The sequence below is a fragment of the Myotis nattereri genome, assembly GCF_964212035.1.
Source record: "Myotis nattereri genome assembly, chromosome: 9".
NCBI classification, from domain to species: domain Eukaryota; kingdom Metazoa; phylum Chordata; class Mammalia; order Chiroptera; family Vespertilionidae; genus Myotis; species Myotis nattereri.
Window position 1 is genome coordinate 12,414,432 of NC_138084.1, and position 13,353 is coordinate 12,427,784.

Below are 13,353 nucleotides of genomic sequence, written 5' to 3' on the forward strand. Positions count from 1 at the left end.
ATCTTTTGGGGAAATATTCCCAGAAATGATTCCACCCCCACATTCAGTTAGGAGAATCTGCAGAACATTTAGTCTGTCATGATATCTGCATTGTATCTAAACTGTAATATAATTACCTCCCCAGGTCCTGTGTCCCCTACAACTTGGAGCAACTTCATATAGAGAGCATGCTTTAACCCATTATCTCTCTCTATCATCTAGAACCAATGTAATACTGAATAGCCATTGAATGAATTAAGCTATTCTGATTGGAAATCATCAATATGCAAGAAGTTTCATGAACTCCATTCACTTACTTTTACTTATTTTACTTCCATAGCAACATAAAGTTAAAACATCCCCCAAAGCTTATTTTGTTTATATCCCATCAAGTGCTATAGGGTGGAAACCCACCCGGACAATGCCAGATAGCTGGAGGCCCATCCATCCTATTAAAACAAAATGGAGTTATCACAATAACCCATAAGAATCTGTGGATAGGCCATTATTATTGCCTAGGACTTGAAGTAATTATAAGTATAAAGAGACCAATAAAAGCTATTGTGGGAATGAATTTCTATAATTTCCTATATAAAACCATGAGTAATGCAGTTGAAGATACCAGGAACATTATTCTTAGAGAAACAGACATAAATTATTTGAATAGCAAAAACCTATATCCTAAGAAATCAGAAACACTAATCAAAAAGAATATATGCACCCCTGTGTTCATAGCAGCACAATTTTCAATAGCTAAGATTTGGAAATAGCCTAAGTGCCCATCAGCAAATGAGCGGATAAAAAAAGCTGTGGTACATTTCCACAATGGAATAGTATGCACCTGTAAAAAGAAAGAACTCAGCATTTACAACAGCACCGGATGGACTGGGAGACTACTATGCTAAGCAGAATAAGGCTGCCAGAGAAAGATAAGTATCTCATGGTCTCACTCATATGTGGAATCTAATGAACAAAATAAACTGATGAACAAAACAGATCCAGAGACAAGCATGGAACAGGCTGTCAGATTTCAGAAGGAAGGTGGGAATGGGTGGGTGGGAAGAGATCAACCAAAGACCTTGTATGCATATGTGCATAACCCATGGGCACAGACAATAGGGTTGTGAAGGTCTGGGGTGGGAGGTGGAGGCGGGCTAGAAGAGGTCAATCGGGGCGGGGGGAGGGAACATATGTAATACTTTCATTAATTAAAATTTAAAAATAAAAAAGTAAAACCTTTGCCATGAACTAGCCTGAATTCCATTTGGGAAATAAAGTGGAAAATATTGATGAGTATGGCTTCTTGAAGACTTTGAATTAAGAGATTAAGCCAACTCTGGTGCCAACATGAAATTAAATAAATGAAAACATAATATGGTAAGCTACAAGGAAGTGAATTTTCCTACAAAAATGAAGCTTCCAAGTAGATTCTATAGTTCTCTGTTTATTTCTTCTTCTTTTTTTTCAAGAATGACTGGCCATCCATATGTGTGGTAATGATATTGTCTTGAAGTGTGGTATCAAACTGAAGCTACATAATTAGTGGAGGATATAGATTTTTTTAAGAGATGTACCTTTTTAATGTTTTTGATTTAGAGAGAGAGAGAGAGAGAGAGAGAGAGAGAGAGAGAGAGAGAGAGAGAGATTGAGAGAGAGAGAGAGAGAGAGAGAGAGAGAGAGAGAGAGAGAGAGAGATTTGTTGTTTCACTATTCATTCATTCATTGGTTGATTCTTGTATATGGCCTGACCCGGAATCAAACCCACAGCCTTGGCATTGGAATGAAGCTCTAACCAATTGAGCTACCAGGCCAGGGCCTAGAGATATTCTCATTCATTATATAAACACTTCCTTCTCTGTTTCTGGTCTCTGGAGGATTGCCTTCTACATAACAAACCCTGAACATGCATCCTGATTATTGCTGACATCTTTCTTTATATTTAGCTTCAAAATACTATATCTATAGCTGATTTCTTACTATACACATGTTATTATCACTATTCAAAGCAAAAAATTCTACCTGAATTATCTTATATAATTCTCCCCCAAACTACATGACCTAGAAATTATCAGTTCCGTTTTTGAAAAACATTACCTTGAGGCTCAGAGAAGCTCGGTGGCTTGCCACAAATCATACTGTTCGAAAGGGGAATTTGGCTTGGGTGTTTAATCTCAAGTCACCTGATTCAAAGTCCAGAATTCATTCTATTGTGACTCAGACTACTATCCTATTCTACAGCAGCAATTTTAGGCTGGATGAAATTATGCCAATGAATCATTTTTTGGAACTTTCTTTTGGCCAGCTATACAGAAAACCTCTATGTACTTCCTATGAGCAATTTTCCACAATGCCTCAACACAAACACAATAATGCATTCAACTCCAATCGGTGGTGGAAGGTGGTTGTTGCCTTGGCAAATGATATGGATTGTTGCCAGTAATATTTCCCTAGCATAGCGGTGGCTCTAAGACTCTATCTTTTTCTAGGCCCAATGGGATGAAAAGTCATTTACGATATTTCATGGAACAGTAATAATCCTGCTTATACTTGAAAAGGTTTAAGTTCAATCACAAACCATTTTTCCTTAGTTCTTGGTCATATTCCAATGATTCTATATAGAACATCTATAGTGAAGCAGTCTTGTATGTTGCAAAGAAAACTGGGTCTAAACAGTCTGGGTTATAGTTTGGAGTCTGACTCTAATAAGCTCTACAATTTTGGGGGAAATAATATCTGACCTCAGGTAACATTAGGGGCCAGCCAAAAGTTCCTTCCAGAATTAAATGTAGTTCATTACACACACACACACACACACACACACACACACACACACACACACACACACACATGCCTGCATGCGCTGTACATTTTGCACTTAACAGCTATTCAAATCCCTATTAACTTGGAAGGTATTTATTTAGAAGGAGAGAAATAGCAGTTCTCTGATTTCATAGTCTTTTATCTCAGGATTATGGAGGATCTTACATCATTCATTAATTAAGTCCAACCACCCCCTACTTCTGAAAGGTGAGCCCTGAAAGGCTGTTATTTTCTGCCGTCGCCCATATGGTACCATGACATGATATTAACTTTGGAACACAGTGCACCAAGAACCCAGCAACTCACAGGAAGAGCGTCCTGGGGACACACTGTGCAAATGAACTGCGGGGAGGGAGAGGGGAGGAGCTGGAATAGAGAGGTATGTGATTTTAATGGTGGGATTCTCTGGCAGATGAAGTTGGTTTTAAAATTGAGAATAATTTAATTCACTGGTAAATCGATGATCTTTCCTCATCCACCTCCTCCCAGTGGATCATCAAACCCTGTAAAACTCATCCCATATTGATCCCTCTCATTCTATGGAAGCAGGCGATGTTCCTTTGAAGAAGACAATGATGATGATGATGGTTTGGGATCTGTTTACATTTCTTTTCTCTTTCCCCAGACACAACTTCTCGGCAAAGTTAGAATTAGGTCAATGAGTTTACCACTGATGCCATCCCTCACCACATGTACATATCTGTTTCAAAAAGTCATAGAGCTGAAGCATAGCACAGGTTTGTTAGTAACGTGGGAAAAAAAGGTAGATAGAGGAGAGAGGTATCAAATCTGATGGTGATGGAAGGTTTGCAACTTCTCACTTGGATGCAGTACCAACACCAGGATTTTTCAGTCAATTATTCCTTATTGAGAGCAAAGAGTTATGTAATTATACCAACAATGGGTGTTAAAAAGAGAATAAAGGAGTAAAAGAACATTGAAAAAGAAAAAAAAAGGACTGCAGAATAACATAGGTTTCTAAGCATGGTTATTTGAGAAATAAGAAACCTGAAACAGAACATGGATTTTAATTTTATAGGATTGTTTAAAGCTATGCTACAATAAGAAAAAAATTACCCCTCAGGATAGACCAGCTGTCTGCAAGGTGAAGAGCATAATGAGTCATATGTTATCGCATATAATCCAGAGAGCAACTTGAATGGTAGGTTTATTTCTTAATTTTTAATTAAAAAAATGTTTGTGTTAATCTTCACCTGAGATTATTTTTCTATTGATTTTTAGAGAGAGAGGAAGGGAGGGGGAGAAACACAGAGAGAGAGAAACATAGATGACACACATCAATTAGTTGCCTGTTAGTTAGATTCCACATATAAGTGAGATCATATGCTATTTGTCTTTCTCTGACTGCCTTATTTCACTTAATATAATACTGTCCAGGTCCATCCATGCTGTTGCAAAGGGTAAGATTTCCTTCTTTTTTATGGCAGAGTAGTATTCCACTATGTAAATGTACCATAGTATGGTGATTACCAGAGGGAATTGGGCTAAGGGGATGTAGGAGATGGTAAACAGGGGATAAATGGTGGTGGAAGGAGACTTGACTTGGGGTAGTGAACACACAATACAATACACAGATGATTGAACTGTAACCCTAAAACCTATTTAATTTTATTAAACAATATCACCCCAATAAATTCAATAAAAAAGAAAACATATTAATGAAGGAAGAAGTAAGTCCCATTGTCAGTGTTTCCTTTGGCATTCTGGGAAATAATCTGCTTAGGGTGGCTGCACATATCTATTTGCTCAGCAAAGCTAATTTTAGCTGAGGACAAAAATACATAGAGAGGAATGACACATTTTTGCTAACAGTGCTAGGCTATCATGCCAGATCAGGCCCTCCTCGCCCCCCCCCCCCCCGTAAAAACACACAAAAAACACCCATAAAATATTGAGACACATCAGAAGTTTCAATTCTTTCAGAAGAGAAGAAAATTATCACTTGGGAGCAGAAAAGAATGATCCATTTACTTCAGAAATATGCAAAGCAAATTTAACCTCTTTCTCTATCTCTTCAAAGAATAAATGTTTTCTTTATATTTTCCTCTCCTCCAAGAAGCCTTTTCCTCTGTAGCTATTATACTACTCCAATTAAAACCTCATATTTTAGAGACATAGCTAAATTTTTCATTTTAACATATATTTAATATTAACCCCAGACCACATATTTTACAGGATATACAACAACACAGTTTAGGCTGAAGTTTCCTTTGGTTATATTGTGGATTTGTGGATTATCCACACATTTATAAACCATCCACATACTTTATAGCTGTACAATTTTAAACATGTCAGACAGATACCTTCTGGTCATGTGATATTGGGAAATTTATTTAACATCTCTCTAAACTGGTTGTTAAAATGGGGCTCATGACAGTGCCTGCCTCTCATAAATATGCAGATGAAATGAAAAGATCTTTGCAAAACATTTAGCCCAATACTTGGATCATAAAGAATGCCTACTTATTATTTATGATTGTATTATTATTGCTATTATTTCTGTAATTTTAATAGTTTTCCTGTCTAGCTTATCTTCAAAATCTCATCAGCCATCTACTGCCTCTCTAGATTCACTGAAAATGTTTACTTAGAGGCTATACCATACTTCTAAGTGCCGAAGTAAAGCCATTACTGGATATAACTTAAAGCCCATGGAATATGAAAATTAAGTCATAGGGAGCAATTGTGGAGAGGAAACATTTTATAGTGAAATCCCAGATAAGTCTCTAGATAAGTCACATTACAGTTATAAAAAAGACATAAAGACTAAAAATTGTTTTCACTCTAAGAAAAAAATCAAAAGACAGTACCAATTTTTATCCTCCCTTTGTTTATAAATCAACATGACACCATATTTTTATCTCTTCACAATTTTTTTAAAGTAAAACAGTTTTAACAAAAAGCATTGTACTAAACACACACACACACACACACACACACACATCCACACACAATAGATAGACTTTATAGCAACATGTCATCTTCAACCCAATTTCATGAACCTGTTCATGATTTGAAGCCTAAACTTACTTACATGGTCTTCGTTAGTTAGTTAGTTAGTTAGTTAGTTAGTTAGTTAAACTTAGTTTTCACTCTTATTTTTCCACAAGGTATAGGTTTCTCCAATTGCATGTCCTTTGCTGTTTGTATGGGATGCCAGAAAACTGTCTCCATATTTCCATAGATGACCATGACAGGCATAAATGCTGAGACAGTGATAGAGCAAGTGCCCAACAAAGATGGTGGCTACATTCTGCCCATCACGGCTTACAGTGGAAAAGGAAAATTTTCTTCATTCTATGAAACAACTATCAGAAGGCCACTGGTTCAAAAGTAAACAAACAAAAAGCTCCAACAATTCAAAGACCCAGGCTTTGCTTTTAAAACATTTTGGCCTATATTTAAGAAAACTAAGTAGACAGCATGAACTTAAGAAAATACAAGGAATCTTTAAATCTCAAGTCAGCTCTTGCAGATGAAAAAGGAACTCTCTAAACAGAACAGCAGTTGCTGGCTTAAGGAACTATAGGCCCTGCCAAATTGTAATATAGCCTTACATACTCGTCTGTAATTATTGTTTTTCTCATATGACTGCACAGCTCCCATAGAAAGAGATAACATTAACAAATGAATCTTTGCTCCCCCTGGAACTTGTGATGCAGAAACACTCACCAGTATTTGCTAACTTTTCTTTCCTGGGCCTAGAGAAGACTATAACGCCTTAGCACCCTTCCACCACTGCCTTCACAGTTAGGTGGGGCCACATGATTCCTGACACATAGATTGTAACAGAATATAAGTGTGTCTCTTTTAAAGGAGGCAGAGAGCCCAGCCAGCATGGCTTAGTGGTGAGCATCGACCCATGAACCAGTAGGCCACTGTTAGATTACTGGTCAAGGCACATGCCCAGGTTGTGGGCTTGATCCCCAGTAGGGGGCATGCAGAAAGCAGTCAATCAATGGTTCTCTATCATCGTTGATGTTTCTATCTCTTTTTCTCTCTCCCTCTCCCTTCCTCTCTGAAATCAATAAAATATATTTTAAAATAGACTCTGGTTATATTTTAGATTGTACACATTTCTTTCATGTGCATTATCTCATTTGACCCCTCTGGCATCCTTATAAACATCATCACAAATAACTTGTCATATGTCATCTAGGTAATCAGTGTCTAAGAATCTGTATCCCAGTGGTACAAAGATGCTTTCCCTTACAAACAACGAAAAGGCTTCTCGTCCTGTAGCCAATGAACTCTCCAACCTCAGAGTGCTCTGCATTATAAATTGAATTTCAAAAAATCACATTATTTAGCAGTGATAATGAATATCAATGTACCTGTAAGACAGAGCTTTACAAGACTAGAAAGATTTACATCTGATGAGCTTAAGGAAAACAGATAAAAAATAAATAAGTAAATAAATAAGTAAAGGAAGGAAGGAAGGAAGGAAGGAAGGAAGGAAGGAAGGAAGGAAGGAAGGAATTGAAGGAATAAAGGAAAAAGAAAGGTCATTAAGTTCCTTGATCCTCCTATATGCCCCTAAAACTCCATGGAGACAATGACTTAAAACCCCAAGTCTTCCTTATCCTTGACTCCTTTGCCCTTGACACTCTATAACCCAGCTTAGCCCATACAGAGACACCAAACATGCACATGCTTGATGAAAGCTTTTATAGCTGTCATTACGTAATGAATTTGCTGTCAGTTTGTCTAAAATGTGCCTGTTGAATAAATGAGCAGAAAGAAAGCCAATCTTTGCTATAAGCAATGGAATTTTCAACTAACTACAATCAACCTGGGCATATCTACCCTGCACTGCAGTGTGTCTCCAGCATCCTTACTCATTCATGACACCTGAACTTTTCAGCAATGAGGAGAACAACATAAGGCAATAAACAATAAAGAAACATTTACTATAGTTTTGTTAAAAAGTTGTTTGTACTGTTAGGATGTAATACAGTAAGTTACCAACCATATTCAAAACCAGGTGTATTTTCCAAATATTTTATCTAAATCCATGCCATATACAGAGATATCTGTACACAATACAACATTTTTAACTAGAACGTTAGCCATCTTCAAAATGCTTGAACACTGTTATTGAGGTATATATAGTAAATGCATCATTTTTATAAAAGGCTCTTGATGATTACAAAATGGAAATCTCACTAAATGTTAGGAATCTAAAATTAAGCGTCACATAAGTAGAATTTCTCATTATAGACTTGGAAAGAGAAGGCCAAAGAGGTCATACAACTTACCACAGGTTCCACTGTTGTCTGTCACTGACAAGCTGAGTGACTCTGGGTAAGTCCCCTCTCTCTCAGCCTCAGTTTCTTGATCTGAAAAATGAGGTGATTGGACTAGATGATGAAAGAATCCATACAGCCTGACAATGCCATTATTCAGCAAAACTAGGGGCCACATCTAGAACATTCTCCTTCCAAAGCAACATACAAGAAGATGAAAAGATATTTAAAGTGCACTTGGCACTACTGGTGTTCCAGCCGCTGAGACTGGATCTAAACTTGAGACTTCAGGATTGCAGAGGTTGCTGGTTCCCACCACAGACAAGCAAAGCAGAAGACAACAGCCATGGGCATGCTCTTTGCCTGAGAAGGGCTGCGACTGAGTATAGCTTCAGAGTGATGGTCAATCATCCCCTCCCCCTATCGGAGGATCTGACTTCCTCTGTTGGGCTCTGCCTCAGGCATCTCTCCTCAAGGATCACTGGAGCCCTGGGAGTCTAGCCCATGACCTAAACCCAAACAAAGATGTATTTCCTTCTGGAAGACTCCCCGGACAAGTCATTCAAAATCAACCTTAAAAACCACTCCAGGCTCTAGGGAGCTGCCTATTTTAGCATCTTTTAATTAGCTGTCTGCCCTTTTCTGTAGGGAAATCTTTGTATTTTATTACAAGTTTATTAGCTTAACAAACAAAGAGTTGGTGTGTTTAGGAAAAAAGGCAGATTGAATGGAGGACCTGCCTTGATCATGGGCCATGCTTTAACCCATTTACTTACTTCCCATTCCTAACTCTTATGGGGAAGTGTCTTTCTGGCTTTTATTTATTTTAAATGTTTCCATCCCTCCCTTTTTCAACTTTATGTTGTTACTATTTTCTAGTGAGAAACCTGAAAGTCAAGCAATGGTTTAGGTAGGGTATTTAAAGGATATTTAAATATATGACTCAGCAAGGCAAAACCCAGATTCATGGATGTAGAAGTGGACACTGCTAATGTCCCTATTAAGTTAACCATTAAGCCAGAATTTAATTAATTGGGCTCATTAAAAAAAATATGCACAAGTGAACCTGAAGTACTGTGTTCTATTAGCTATAACATATTGAAGAAAAGCTAGTATCGCCTGCCAGCATGGCTCTGTGGTTGAGCATCAAACTATGAAGCAGGAGGTCATGGTTCGATTCCCGCGCAGGACACATGCCCAGGTTGTGGGCTTGATCCCCAGTGTGGGGTGTGCAGGAGGCAGCTGATCCATGACCCTCTCTCATCATTGATGTTTCTGCCTCTCTCTCCCTCTCCCTTCCTCTCTAAAATCAATAAAAATATATTTTTTAAAAAAGAAGATAAAAGCTAGTATCTATATCTAAATATATATAGATCAACCAGGAGAAAAATTGAATAAATGATGTCTAATCCAAAAAAATAGCAATTTTGTTATTATTATCATGATTAGAGTCATCTATATAAAGTGCTTATTACATGTTGGGCACACTCCTAAACACTTTACATGATTACACAGTTTTAATCCTGTAGAAACGCTGCAATGTTAACCCTAAAGGAGGCATGGGGAGATGGAAGAGAACCAAATAGTGCCCTCAAATAAGGATTTAGTTGTTGACAAGGGACAATCATAAAATTTTCATTGGCTATATTAGGCAAAACCAAGATGGGAAGGTACAAGGAAACCCAGTTTTGCTCAACTGCTATTCATACACAGAAACTGGGAAGCAGATGCTCCCTGTTTGCAGAGAGTGTGCTCATTGCTAAAGGTACTCAGCAAAAGGACTCTCTGACCAGCTCTCGGGGATGCCATAGAAAGACATCCTGGCCCTGGCTGGTTTGCTTCAGTGGATGGAGCTTCAGCCTGTGGACTGAAGGATCCCAGGTTCCATTCCAGGCAAGGGCACATGCCTGGGTTGTGGGCTCAATCCCCAGTGGGGGGCAAGCAGGAGGCAGCCGATCAATGATTCTCTCTCATCATTGATGTTTCTATCTTTCCATCCCTCTCCCTTCCTCTCTGAAATCAATAAAAATATATTTAAAAAAAAAAGACATCCTGCAAAGAGATGAAAGTACTGAGAGCCTCTAAGGATCTTCCAAGCCTGCAAGCTGGACAGAAGTAATATGTGAATGCTGAGTGTATATCTATGAAAATCAATGAACCAATCAAGACACAGATGGACAATCTTAGAGAAAATCATACTTGTGTGCCCTTCTCTCATAGCACTCATTATATTCTACCTGTGTGAAATCTATCTGTGTCCTTTTATCTTCATGCTATTAGATTAGAAGTTCATTGAATCTTGACTCCTCACATATGAACTATTAACCTTGGGAAAGATGCTCATTTTCCTCTCCTGTAATAATGGAACCTGTCACACAGCGTTGTCAGGAGGAATACATTTGGTTGTATATTTAAATGATTTAGACCAGTGGCTAGCACTAGTAACAACAAATAACATTAAATAGAGCTCTTTATTATTATTTTTATGACTGTTATTTACTATTATTATTTTTGTGGTTATTTCTAAGCCATATGAATGACTCAGGTTCAATAACTTTGATAGACATCTTTACATTCTAACTGATCAATCAAAGCAGCTACATTTTATCTGCCAACCTGTCAATCTTAATTGTCTGGGGAGAGGGAAATAAATCAAACTAACCACCTTTTTGATGAATGACTACATCGAAGAAGAATTCAATAACATGTTTTCAAAGCACTGCTCTCTTAACTAAAATAAGAATATGGAGAGAGAAACTAAGATGGCGGCATAGGGAAACACCGAAATTGCTGCCTCCTACAACAACTTCAAAACACAATAAAAAGACAAAACGGATATCATCCAGAACTTACAGGAAGGCTGGCAGAGTGGAAATTCTACAACTAGAAGGAAAGAGAAAAGCACATTGAGGGTCAGGAGCTGCGGAAGTAAAGTGCAAATGTACGGAGGCTCGCGCATGCGGAAAGGGGCTTGTACCTGAGGACACGGCTGTCTTTTTGAATTGGGAGGGAGTCACAAGCTCCTGACTGCTCTGAACTCTGGTTCTGGGAAGTCTCTGGGGACCCAGGACTCATATGGGGAGAAACTGGACTGTCTGGCAGCGGGCAGAACTCAGAACTCGAGGGCGGCTTTCCCTCAGAGGTGCTTGCAGCAATTAAATTATCAGGACACTGAGACGCGTGAGGCCCCTTAGGGCAGGGCTGAGAATCCGCCATAGTTCCTTGCTCTGCCCTTTGATTCCCTGAGACCCCGCCCCACCCAGGCTGTGGCAGAGGCTTTTGCATATGAATGCCCTGGCCCTTTGCAACCTGAAAATTACCTAACAAACTGCAGCTGGGCCACAGACCCAGAACTTCCAAGAGAAGGCCCAAGGCCCCACAGCAGCTTGCATTGCTTCACAGCTGGGCCTCATCAGGGCACCTCCAAACTCCAAAAAAGGAAGAGGAATCTGTAGTTCTCTTCATAGCTCCTGCTGGGTAACCTCCAAGAGCCAGTGTACCCAGTGGTCAGAGGGGGACCATCCGGACTACAACTCCTCAGATCCATAAGGGACACACCCAGGGGACAGACTCAGTGAGCACCAAAGCCCCACTGAAGCAAGTCTTGCCCCAGAAGGGTGTCTTCAGCACAGAAGTTCTCCCACTGCAGACACAGCCGATTCTCACTGCCAATTGGCCTGGAGGTCAATTCCTCCCAGTGATCCTACAACAATCAAGGCATAACTACAACAAGACTGTGCACAAAGCCCACAAGGGGGTGCACCAAGAGTGTCCACCTCAGGTAACGGGGGAGGCTGAGCCACTGGGCCCTACAGGACACCTAGCACACAAAACCACTCTACCAACACAGGGAAGCATAAAAAAAATGCGGAGACAAAGAAACAGGTCACAAATGACAGAAATGGAGGAAAGCAAACGACTGGATATAGAATTCAAAATCATGTTTATAAGGTTTTTCAAGAATTTTATGGAAACCGCCGATAAATTTAGTGAGACCCTCAAGAAATCTAGTGAGACCCTCGAGGATATGAAAAAGGACCAACTAGAAATTAAGCATACACTGACTGAAATAAAGAATAATATACAGAGATCCAACAGCAGACAAGAGGATCCCAAGAATCAAGTCAAAGATTTGAAATACAAAGAAACAAAAAATACCCAACCGAAAAAGAAAAAAGAAAAAAGATGCTAAAAATATGAAGATAGTGTAAGGAGCCTCTGGGACAACTTCAAGCATACCAACATCAGAATTATAGGGATACCAGAAGAAGAGAGCGGGCAAGATATTGAAAACCTATTTGAAGAAATAATGACAGAAAACTTCCCCTACCTGGTGAAAGAAATAGACTTACAAGTCCAGGAAACGCAGAAAACCCCAAACAAAAGGAACCCAAAGAGGACCACACCAAGACACATCATAATTAAAATGCCAAGAGCAAAAGACAAAGAGAGAATCTTAAAAGCAGCAAGAGAAAGAAAGTCAGTTACCTACAAGGGAGTACCCATATGACTGTCAGCTGATTTCTCAACAGAAACCATGCTGGCCAGAAGAGAGTGGCAAGAAATATTCAAAGTGATGAATAGCAAGAACCTACAACCAAGATTACTTTATCCAGCAAAGCTATCATTCAGAATACTAGGTCAGATAAAGAGCTTCACAGATAAGAAAAAGCTAAAGGAGTTCATTACCACCAAACCAGCATTATATGAAATGCTGAAAGGTATTCTTTAAGAAGAGGAAGAAGAAAAAGGAACTCTTACCATTTGCCACAGCATGGATGGAACTGGAGAGCTGATAAATACCACGTATCTCACTCATTTGTGGAATATAATGAACAACATAAACTGATGAACAAGGACTGATCCAGAGACGGAGAGGCATTGATTGGACTGTCGGGCCTTGGAGGGAAGGTAGGGGAGGGTGGGGGTAAGGGGAAAGATCAACCAAAGGACTTATATGCAAGCATATAGGCCTAACCAATGGACATGGACAACGGGGGGGCGGGGTGAGGGCATGAGCGGGGGGGGGGGGGTAGAGGGTAACGTGGGGATAAGGACACATATGTAATATCTTAATCAATAAAAAATATATTAAAAAAAAGAATGTGGAGTGAACAAAAGAGAAAAAAACTGATATATTTTATTCCAGAATGTTAAAATTATTATTTAAAGCTCATTGCACGCATGACGGAGGACCATACATTTCTCCTTTTAGTAAAGGAACTATTATATGCCTTTGCAATTAATTAATGTTGCCTCCAATATTTCTATAAAAATGATTGGCAAA

General features: G+C 39.0%; 1 protein-coding gene across 10 annotated transcripts in view; it reads right to left on the reverse strand.

The window, feature by feature from the left end:
- The window catches only part of LRRC4C (leucine rich repeat containing 4C), a 988,415-nt gene that overhangs the window by 94,429 nt on the left and 880,633 nt on the right, over window positions 1-13,353 (reverse strand). For 4 of the 10 annotated variants that reach the window (XM_081099068.1, XM_081099060.1, XM_081099063.1 and 1 more), the window contains one exon: window positions 8,079-8,159. The exons of the other annotated variants lie outside the window; for them this stretch is intronic. The gene's annotated coding sequence lies outside the window, so the exon portion shown is untranslated. The remainder of the gene's footprint in view (window positions 1-8,078; window positions 8,160-13,353) is intronic. 10 annotated transcript variants of the gene reach the window in all.